This window comes from Patella vulgata, chromosome 4 (assembly GCF_932274485.2).
Source record: "Patella vulgata chromosome 4, xgPatVulg1.2, whole genome shotgun sequence".
Lineage (NCBI taxonomy): Eukaryota > Metazoa > Mollusca > Gastropoda > Patellidae > Patella > Patella vulgata.
Genome location: NC_065882.2, coordinates 56,886,738 through 56,899,024, shown reverse-complemented (window position 1 = coordinate 56,899,024; position 12,287 = coordinate 56,886,738).

Sequence of the window (12,287 nt, the reverse complement as noted above, 5' to 3'; positions counted from 1 at the left end):
CAGGGCTGATTGGACTGGAATCGTTGGTCACGTTTATAAATAATTACAACCACACATAATATGTTATACGCTATTTTGGCACTTCTTCAATGATGTAGTATTACAATATTCATCCACCTTGCACAATCTCAGTACAAGTTTATAATGCCTTTATAAAATTCTGTACCGGTACTTTGGCATCGTATTATGTCTTTGAAACTCACTTCTATCAAAGCTTTTGGTCGAATGTTCTAAAACAAAACTATTTAAGTTAATCCCACCCTGGTTCTTTTGCTACTTTACATTCCTGTACTATGTTTGTTTGTATATCGGGTTGAAATGTGAAGCCACTGGTAAAACATCAGGTATATCGTCAAGGTATGTAGAAGATGTGACCTTGTCTGGGATATAGGATCAAATGTTATCTAAGTTCATACACGTGGCTAAAATCAGTGGATAATGTAACATTTGTCTGATATTAACCGTTTCTTACGTACATTATCTACCATTTATCCTCTAGTAAAGTTCATCTGTTAAGTCAAAAGGTTTCCAAAACATCCACTAAGGTTGTATAACGACATAACAACATATTGACTGGAAACATTACCCATAGTGATAATGTTTAGACTACATTATTGCCAAGGGAGTAAAGTAAACCTCACTTAGTCTACATTTTAAGGAAGAATCTATGGTATTCATAAAATCATTGTTCCTAAAAAAGTAACTGTGTTACCAATAGAGTCGCTAATTTTATTGAATGCATGTCAGTTTCCAGTCTTGGACAATTCCTAGAAATCGAATCTTATTAAATGCGTGTCATTTTACAATCTTGGAGAATTCTTAAAAATCTCAATCAAATTATATTTGGTATTTGCTGTTGCATGTTTCACATGTTTGAATCTAAATGGTGGCTGTCATGCACAGGCGGAGTATGAGTATTGTTATAAACTCAAATGTTTTGTTTTAAAACATGAAAATTGACTCCTAACAAAGTCGCAGCAAACCCTTACGTCATGTATTACGTCATATACCTACATACATAGGTAGAATGGAAACTGTTAGTTGGGTCATTCCATGTCAAGTGGACCAGTTTTCGAGTAACCCCCTCAGAATATAATAATATGATATATGTTATAGTACATACATACTCATTAATATTGTCTGAGATATGGCTTTTTGAATCGGGGTATCCATTCGCACGTTTTATGATTCACCATTTATGATTCACCATCAAAAACAAGTTAACAAGTTAATATGTTTACACTTTTTACCCATCTGAAATAAACTCGATTCCAGTACTCTGCTTATCATCAAATCACATCTTATAAGAGCAAGTTCATGACTTCGCATCGCTACACAAAACATTCTTAGACTTAAGTTAAGAATTTACTCAAAATTGTTCGCCTTATTTTAACTAAAATATAGCCCTTTATAAAAATTTTGCTGTTTTAATGTATCAAACTATGTGCATTTTTTGTGCTTCTGGATCAAACATATTTCTCATAAACAGTGACTGAAAGTTGAGTAAATTCTTAAGCCTGAGAATGCTTTGTGAACTTGGGGCCTGTATTTTAATTGGTCTCAGTAATCCCCGAATTATGTATACTCCCCAACCTATTCATTCAAGAGATTCAATCGTTGCTCCCCTTCACTTATCTTTTTGTGGACAGATCGTTTTTGATGTGAAACAATTCGGCGGTTCTAGAACTTGTTTAATACACAGTACACAGAAATTTTGTGAACGTGTATTACAAAGTACGTTTAATCTACATCATACAGAATATCCATTAATGAAATATATACTTTCATTCGTATCATAAATGAGATCTCTGAGCAAATAATATACCTACAAAATTACTCCGAATAAACATATGCACATAAACAAATTAGGTTTATGTAGTCATAGATAATATTCTGTTTCATCATGTAAATAAACAAAAATATATAATACTGTATGTATGAGATATACGTGATTGAAATGAACCGTGCTTTGTGGATAATATAAGGTATCGTGTGCCGGAACTAGCCTGCAGAGATAGCAACATATGTTTTCTTGTTTTTGCCAATCTGAAAAAAAGCGACTGCAGTTATTGTTTGAAACAATACAGACCGTTCTTTGTTGGTATGAGAACAAAAACCTGCTCTGGCACTCCGTATCTTAAACTACAATTACTATAAAAACTATACTTAATTCAAATTTGATTCAAGGTTACATTTCTACATTGTGTACAGTTTATTGCCAGCGTTAATACTTTGACACATTTTACGCACTCCAGAATACCCTGTCAATATGATGGTATACAAAGACGAGCCACTTCGTTTATAGAACCCCGTGGGTCCTCGACAATCTCTGTTACCTTACCTTTGACCATGAAGTTTATTGGGACATTATATATATGACATGACATTGTATGATATATCTTCTTTGACTTTGGTGAAGTCATTCAAAGTAGTTGTAACATGGCGTCCTTCCTATTGCCGAAGAGAACAGTATGTTCATATTTAAAGGAACTGAACTTATTTGGTTATGTTGATTAGTGACAGGACAAGCTCTGTGCAATTAAATTTGTTTCAAAATATGACCGTAATTTACACACCTATTTGTTATGATTTAGTCAGATTTGTAAAGGCTGCCGTGTTGACCATGTTTGGGCTAATTGATGTAATATTAATTACTGGAAATTATCACTTTTAGGCAATTCAAGTGATAATTCGGGTCAGCCAGTTAGATAGCTTTAAAACATTGTCTGACATATGTTCCTGACAAGAAAAAAAAAAGGAATCGCCATTGGTGTATGCTGCCCTCTTTTTAGGGTTTCACACTGCGTAGCTTGTGTGAAACACTATTGTTTTTGTTAAAATTATTTTTATTATTATTCTTCTTATTATTATTATTTTTTTTTTCCAATTTGATTGTATCTCAGAAACTACTTGTCGGATTGATTCGATGTCTTCGGTTTTACTGGAAAAGTGGGTGTGACTTAGAGATTAAAGCTATTTCGAACGTTCTGCGACAATGCGAAATGTCCGAAATCGTCGAATTTGTCGATTTTTGAAATATTGCCGTAATATTAACAATAATCGTCGGATTTTAACATTGGATACATTTTGACATAGCCAGAGACAAGGCACATAGCCATGGTTCTTTAGATTTTTGATTTTCCACGAATCGTCGGAGATATTAGGCGCCAAATTTTGAAAATTTAAATTACAAAAAACTTTTTTATTCATGAATATTTTAATGTGGTATTTTACCCAGGGTTAAAGAGTCATCTGATTTGACCAAAAATGGCACCATTTTTTGTCATCGTAAATTTCCTTGACCCCCATTGGCTAATTTAGTTTTTCAGTCCTGGATTAATTATTTATTGCTCGATTTGTATAAAACAAAGTTCATATGCTCCGTAATCCAAAATGTCATTTTTTTTGTTACCGGTAAAGTTACCTTTCGGCAACGGAAGTGACGTAAATTTAGCAAAAACTACAATTTTGACAGTTCGGTACCACTTTTTGAAAGCAAATACTATTTTTTTCAAATCTGGTATGACTGAAAGTGTGTGCCCTGTAAAGGCGCAGAAAACATCGGGCTCAGTTTTTTTAATTTCGATTTCGTTTTCGGGTCATTTTGATTTAAAGGTGAAAAAAGGTGAAAAAATGAGCTATTTACAACCCATTCAGGCTTTTCATATTTTAAAATATTTCTTCGCAACTTTCATAAACTTGTAGCATTAATCCATACGAAGAGAATCTATCTCAAAATTAGTTTGTAATATGAGCAGTTGCCGAGAAATGGTCAATTTTGCATGAGTCACTCTTTACGCTATTGTGTCTGTAAAAGAGTCAATTATTATTGGATTTTCATAAAAGTGACACCATTTGATGCGTAATGTCAATTGTGACTAGTTCAACTCAATTTAACATTTTCCATGTCACCGGAAATGACGAAATTTGGGTAAAAACTGTATTTATAGCCTTAGAAACAAATAATTTATTGAAATGAGTCGTATTTGTTGTTTGTTTAATATTTTGATATTTGATTCTAATCAACTAATAGAATGAACCCATACGATCATATAGGTATCACAAAATGGTTTCTAACTTGTTCAGTTGTAGAGAAATAGGTAATTTTCAACAGGTCACTTTTCAAGGTTTTTTGTCCATAAAAGTGTCAATTATTATTCGATTTTCATGAAATTTTCACTATGTGATACCTAATGCCATTTACGATTTCATACAAGTAATTTAAGATTTTCATTATCACCGGAAGTAACGTCATTTTGGCAAAAACTGTATTTTTAGCTTTCAAAACAGATATTTTATTCAAATGAGTCTGAGTTGTTATGTTTTTAAAATTATGATATTTGATTCCAATCAACAAATAGAATAAACCCATACGATCATACAGATTCCAGAAAATGGTTTCTAACTTGTATGGTTGCAGAGCAATTGACAGTTTTCTACAAGTCACTTTTTAAGGTTTTTGGTCTATAAAAGTGGCAATTATTATTCGATTTACATAAAATTTTCACCATGTGATGCCTTATGCCATTTCTGATTTCATAAAACTAATTGAATATTTTCATTATCACCGGAAGTACTGTACACTTACATGTAACAAATATATAAAATGAATTGATATTGCTGGATTTGGTTGATTCAGCGTCCATTTTATTTGATGTGTGCAATGATGAGGTGGAAACCTGTTTAATGGTTTCATTGGTACCGGAAGTGACATATGTTTAGGGTAACGTGGCACCGGTGAAACCCGTCATTACTGCATCGCAGTTCTAGTTAGATTTGTGATGCAAGATGGCTATACAAGAAGACTCTATGCAAAGCGTGTTAAATGGATTTCGACATTATGCGAATCTTCCAAAGCCAAAACTATTGCAAACCACCGCCCTTTTTATCCATTATGCCATTTTGGTGATAACAAGAAAATATTTCTTGCTGGCTAGACTATCGTGTACAATTAATGACAACACAATTATTATTACGTTATTTGAGTAAGACAAATAAAGATGGAATTGCAAAACCAATAGAAACCAATGCAAACTTTTAATGGCAACAATTGAAGTTAGAGTTGACCGATTTGAATAATTTTTGGACCAGAATTTTAAATAAGAGTGTATGTTACCAAACTTTATATGGGGTGTTGGGACGTTAAGTGTAATTGTACCTGTACTGTATAATGAATGGCCACTCTTAAAATTGACGTGAACCGTACCACAACGTGTAAATCCACCTTGAATCCTGATAACTCCACCCAGGGGCATGTGTATTTTATGTGTTCTCCATCCTGCCCTTCTGCTAAACCCCATTACATCTATTGTACACTTAATGCCTTTGCCAAATCTTAACTGACAGGTGGTAGGGACATTGGTGTATATGATATTGTTAAAGACTTCCTAAAATGGTTTTGCAAGCATACTGGGATTATATAGCGGATTGTGTATGACTTTTGAAACATATGGTAGATCTTTCATCTCTGACAATTCCAACAGTTTTATGAACTTCTATAAACGTGTGTCAAACTGGCCAGGCGTTAACTATATCTAAAGATTGTCATAGGTGTATACTACATGTATCGCATTTATAATATCAAATGGAATATTTCCTTTTGGAGATAGACCACCATTGATTTCTCTGAAATAGTTCCTTCTATTTATAGTCGTACTCTCCCTTTCCCGTTTCCCTCTTTTGCATGGCCATTTTTGTTGACTTTGTGGTGTATAATCGAATACAAATGTTCGAATTTACATTTTGTGCCAAGTTTGGTGAATATTAATGACTTTGAGGCGGACGGAAAACATGGTTAAGAGGTTACTTGTGTTGAAATGTAAGACGGACAGTTGCATGTTATTTGTATGCTACTTCCAGTTTGTGGATCTCAAGATTTCCATGGTGAATCATATACATGCTTTTGAGCAAGACGCCACATATTGTCCTATCTGTGAAAGAGTTCAACGCCAATGACATTCTTGAAAAAGTTACAGACGGTCAAAGAGACGAACAGTAACATTAGCATAATCTATGGTGTACTGTGGCAACCAAGAGAGTTGAACGAGTGCCAATAGTGGAATTATATGCTTATCTCTTGCAAAATTCAAGACTTAATTCAACTAAATAAGTATTCTAGTGGGAGGTAAGAGAATCTTCATTTTCAATATATTGTTCATAGTGTAATATTAGGATTTTAATTATACATTTGTATATATATACACACTCGATTGCATGTTGACATTATATCTTTCTGCAAGGGATTCTCAGTATATGAACATGGTATTATCCGAGCCTTGGTGTATTTTTACATTATGTTTTTTTTTCTGATCTAGATCTATTATAATATATAATTTAAGTGTACAATGACTATATCTTTAAATGAGATATAATCATTATGCGCTCTCAGGGCATGGAGAAAGGTCGGTCTGACTCCTATTAAGCGATAATTAGTATAATATATTGGTATGTTTAAAATACACATTATTATCCGAAAATAAAACCCATCTAAATGATTACATTCTGTTACTTAGTTTTAATAAAAATTGCCTATTAACATTATGGTTTCGTTTAAATGTCACATGCGTACTGTCACAGTTACACGTCTGTCAAGTAGGCACGACTGAGGAGTTGTGTTAGAGTGATGAATTATGGGTGTTTTTAATAGGAAATGGTTAATTAGGATTTCGCCTACTGTGTATGTCATGCTAGAATCTTATCTCTATATTTTTGACATGATTGCTAGCAACATATTCCAACATTATCTTAACACATTTTGCTTTTTGTTCATATATTTCAAACTCAATTGTAACTCCAATTAGTGCCAAGCTCAATAACAAATGTCTTTATTCATAATGGAAACCAAGATGGCGGACACACAGCCGCCATTATATTCAAGTGAAAGAAAATCATATTTAAACAAATTTAAAGATAAAATATAACGGTTATAGAAATGAAATGATCACCTACCCCTAAAAGAACAATACGACTATTGTTTGATGTTATCTGTTCTAGACTGGGATACAATTATTTATGAATTAGATGTTACCAGGTGGGCCTTGTCGACAATTTTTAATCAAAAAAGATGGATTGCAGTCAAAAATAAAATTTAATGATCATAGCACATTTTTTTTCTCGCAAACCAAGTTGAATAAAATTGTAGAAAATCGAACATCAAACTGTGTACTATAATTGTTAATATACACTTTTTTATGAATATGATTACTCCCGTGATAATGACCGTTCAAGGTTTAGGGACCCCTCAAAAGATTGGAATACAGAAAATATTTGAACAACTACATAATGCATGAAAATATGAAAATTATTGAACACAACTGAATCTCAGTTGGAGTGGAACTCGTTAGCATGCTAAAACGCAGTATCAACATCATTTCCAAACGTGTGCCAGGGTGTCCCAAACGTTTCCGGACTCACTTAGTAATATGAGATCTAAATAAAAAATTGTTATATTTATTTTTAAATATAACCCTCCTTGACATCAATGCACTTGTTTTACTGTTTCTCAGCATAATCAACTCGTCAAGAAACCACGTTTGCAACGTGACCCTAAAACTCCTCTACGTGCTTTCTTGTGTCATGTTGTTGCTCAGGATGAAACCTGGGTTCATCATTTTGACCCAGAGACAAAAAGAAAAAGTAAGCAGCCCCCGTTTGCAGGGACTCTTGAGGACACATTCATGGCAGATAATGTAAAGAAGGGTCCCGCCATAACTGATGCATATTAAGCAGGTTTCATAATCATATAAAAAGACAATGCTCCGGTTCACACAGCCCAAGTAGCAGTGAGAGCTGCACAAGATCATCCCTTATCCAACCTCTTCTCTAGAACTCGCTCTCTCTGACTCTTTCTATCCACAACTCTAGGCGGATGATGAGCCCATCAATGCTGTAGAGGAGTTTTAGGGTCACGTGACAAACAGTGGTTTTTGACGAGTTGAATATGCTGGAGAGACAGTAAAACAAGTGCTAACGAATTCCACTCCAAATGAGATTCAATGATGTTCAATGATTTTCATAATTTATGTATAAAATATTTTCTGTATTCTAACCTTCTAAGGGGTCCCTAAACGTCGGGGCCCCCGAAACAGGTGCGCTCTGTCGTTGTGGGTGGCATATTGTTAGAGGACTCCAAACAATTACAAGTATTCTACAACAAAATATAAACGGTACAATTTATCTTACGATAAATATACATAATATAAACTATAAAGATGCCCTTGAGTTAAATTATGAAGGAATGTCAAACGGATCTCGTCTTAAATCGTTGCCAAGTTAGTGCAATTGTAAGAAGTTTAAGGCTGAACACCAAACTTACAAGAATATAGATATACTGCTGGTGCAACCGCAGACCAACCCCTACCATCTTCATATCACGGTTGATTAAGCCGCATGGGGAAACCCCCTCGGCGTTATATATAGGGGTTTCAAAATGTTTAATTTTTAGTGTTTGTAGAGTATAATTTTGTGTGTGTGTTAATGTATGTGTATACAAGATGTAATATCATGTCGTTTTGGATTTCATTCAATCTATAATTGCATTATTTAATACATTTCCCATCCAAATTTAAGTTTAAAGATACGTTTTACGTTTATTATGCACAATTTGCCATCTTAAACCACACAGGAAGTCATCAAAAGAATTTGGGAATCAAAAAATAATATAGAAAAACATCAATGATGTATGGTCATCTGGCATCCGCCAGTTTGGAAGGAATATCAAAATAAAATGGCCCGTAGCCGGCAGCCAGGCCATAAAATTGAAATCCTTTTGTTTTGAGTCCAACTACATGTCTTTATCCAATTTATGGAAAATATGCAGCGTTCTCAAATTAGTGTACATTGACAATTCCTTTTTCAGGTAGACCCTGTTTTGAATCAACATTTTGAATAATATCATTTTAATTGAGCGTATAATATACAGGTTGGTATGAGTGTGGTCCAGGTTTTTGTGTATGACATCTGAAGTATATTTAAAACATCAGAGAAGACATCAAACAAAGAAGAAGTTAGAACTAGTATCCGGTCTTTATGTCGTTAGTTGTATGATGGAGGAAATCAGTCGGCTAAATAGTTGAAATGAATAGACGATGATTGTCTTTAAGATAACAGAATATTTCCTTCACTAACACCGCGTCTTTTATAGGTTCCTGCTGTATCGACGGTCGATTCCAACAATCACAGAAGCAGATGTAACTGTAGGTTACATTCCTAGAAAACATACTGTACACAGTCTTTCAGCAGGATTGCAGATTTCATACATGCATATTTAGCAAAGAAGCACTGTACTATAGTTAGTTAGTGAAGGCAACCTTGGGAACGTGGCCGTTCATTGATCTACGACCCTTTATATAAATGTTCCATCCAGCATAACTATGTCGTCTGATCCACCCTTTCAAAATGACAATTATTGTAATGACAAGGAAATAGAAGTATTACAAAGCGCCAACCATCCAGTCAATCATTCATATTGGAGCTTTTCCAGGTTAAATTTTGTCGATTTTTTTTAACAAAAAGAGCTTATCTTGAAGTAACTCGAAAGAATACGAAAACAGTTTTGCCGATAGTTCGGGCATTTTTTCTAATCGAAGGCAGCTGTCGAGGAATAAATCTTTATTGATATGCGTTGGGATTTGTCATCGACTGGATTAGATGTAGAAGTTACTCAATATTTTCAGATGTTATTCGTTCACCTTTAAAAACACCATTATTAAAGTACTTCAAGATAATACTGAAAAACGCCGTCAAATAGCTACGTTACGTTGCTGCAACATTAACATAATCAGTATACATAACGGGACTAGATTAATAGTGATATATTAAAAAGATGGATTATTTTGACACTTGTTAAACTGTTTTTTAAATCATATTAAAGATAGTTATTACGTTGTTAATGATCATATTAAGATAGGTAACTAACGGTCAGAGGAATGTATACACTTTAATATTATCATACATAATGTAAATACAGACCTAATGCTGTCATATTCGTGTTTTTAAAATATTTTAACATTATTGTGTATATCAGATATTTTATCGTTATCTTGGGCGTTTAGAACACCGAGATAACCATTTTTATTTCAGGCGTTGGTTTGTCACTACACGTATTGCACTCTTTCTAAAAACTATATTTTCCATCTTACTAAAAGAAGACATTTTCGAAGTATGCCATTTTAATAATTATGGCTAATGTAATATAAAGAAACAAGAAAATAACTTCATAGACTAATTTGATAACAAGAACAAAATTTTAGTAAATTGAACGATTCCCAAAAATTCACAAAACTGAAGATGAACAAATATTAAAGATGCATTATGTAAGATTTGGATAAAGAGTTGGCAAATTTAGAGATTGAATTTTTGGCCTAGCCTCGATCATCATTACTAAAGTCGGTACGATAAAATACATAGTCTCGATTAAATCCATTTCTTGATTTAATCATGAATGACCGTAGAGCATCAGATCGGATCATAATCAAGTACATATCGTAGGCTAGCGATGACATCGAGAGTTGATTATGGTCTGGATAAGTTAATTAATGTCTAATTCATAATTTAGATAACATTTCAGACCTAAAAAAGACCTGCAATAGACAGATTTAGCCCTTGCATAATGTATGTTTAAGTGATTAAATGTCTAAATAATAATTTATATAATATGTGAAGCCAAAAGAAAGACTTGCAACAAGAAAATTTAGCTTTTATATATATATATATATGTTTGGGTTTGTTATTCTTCTTTGCAAGGGGATCACGTGGCTAAGTGGGTAAGACGCTGGCTCGCTAGCCTGGAGATCGGGTGTTCGATCCCTGGATTGGCCGAGAAAGTTCATCCAGATTTTCCGGCGTGGTTCTCCCTTGTCAGTGATGCAGGACGGAGGGCATGACAAGGAGAGCTGTCTAGTCCCGTGTATATATTGGAATGCACGTAAAAGATCCTCTGGCAGTTGGAATTCGATATAAGAGTAGGCGATAGTGCCGCTGCCCGGGCAAAACACTGTATGGCGTATGTCCGTCTTCATTAGCCCAGTATAGGAGCAGAACAGTAGGACGTTAAACCCCATTTCATTTCATTTCATTATATTTTTTCTTTGCAATACTACTTTAATTTTAACCGGTTGCCGAAGCATTAATACAGGAGTAAATAGCACCAGGTGGTGTTCTAGACAGTGAGCTTACATAGCTAAATTTGGCGATAGTTTGAGCTTGCAGGATTTTAGAACATTAAGCTACTACAGCATAGGACATTGTAAACTTTCCAGTATTATCGCAAAAGTGTTTCCAGATGTTTACTTATATGAAATCCCATTCTCCCATGCTTAATTGCGTGTTCCAATCGTACTGAGATTCACGAAAATCCAAGGCAGAATAGCTACTAGAACCATTCCGATAATTCCAATTATTCCAAATATGGTTGGTTTGAGAAGAACGTGATATGGGAGACTACAGCGGGATGGGTTTCTGGTCGGTCACTGAATCAAGTAGCGTAGATTCTATCTCCCGCTTGTACGTCACAAGGAATAGGATCGCCCCAATCTCGTGGGTTTTCTCCGGATCCTACAGTCCCCACCCCCTCTCTCTCTATCTCTGTCTGCCTCCCCTCTCTCTCTCCCGATCGATGTAGCCCTTTACTCGATAAAGATAACGGATTTTCTGATCTAAAGCGATGTATATTGTGGCTTATCATATACTATTGGTTTGAAGTTTTAATCATTTTAAAACGCCCTTCCTTTAAATAATTCTTACAACAATAACTAGAGTTCATTAAAATGAATGTGCCCGTTTCAAGGTTATTCTTGAATGGCACCTGCGCTGTTAAGCAACTGCAGACTCTAATTTCAAACGTTTTTCCGTTAATTGTTACAAACAGCTTCTCACCACTGGATCTACTATTCAACCTAAACACACATGTCTAATAATATAAATATTCATAACACCATATGGCCTTAATTGTGCCCTACTGACACACATACAACTCTCATAATTCTGAACCGCTAAAAAATTGAGCAGTCATTATATTACGTTATAACGGCCAATAATTTACCATATACAGGTCACAATACTATGGAATACAATTACTGTTTATTACTAAGCAGTAATTGTAATCCATAGAATTGTGACCTGCATATTCCAGTTCAACTACTAAATGCTATTGAAACAATTTAACAATTTACCAGGTTAAGTTTGTGTTTGCTACCACTGTGTTGTCTTTTATAAAGAAGACAGTTTCAGAATTATGAAAACATGAAAATGAATGTTGTGTGGATTGATATTCTATCATATTTTAAGCA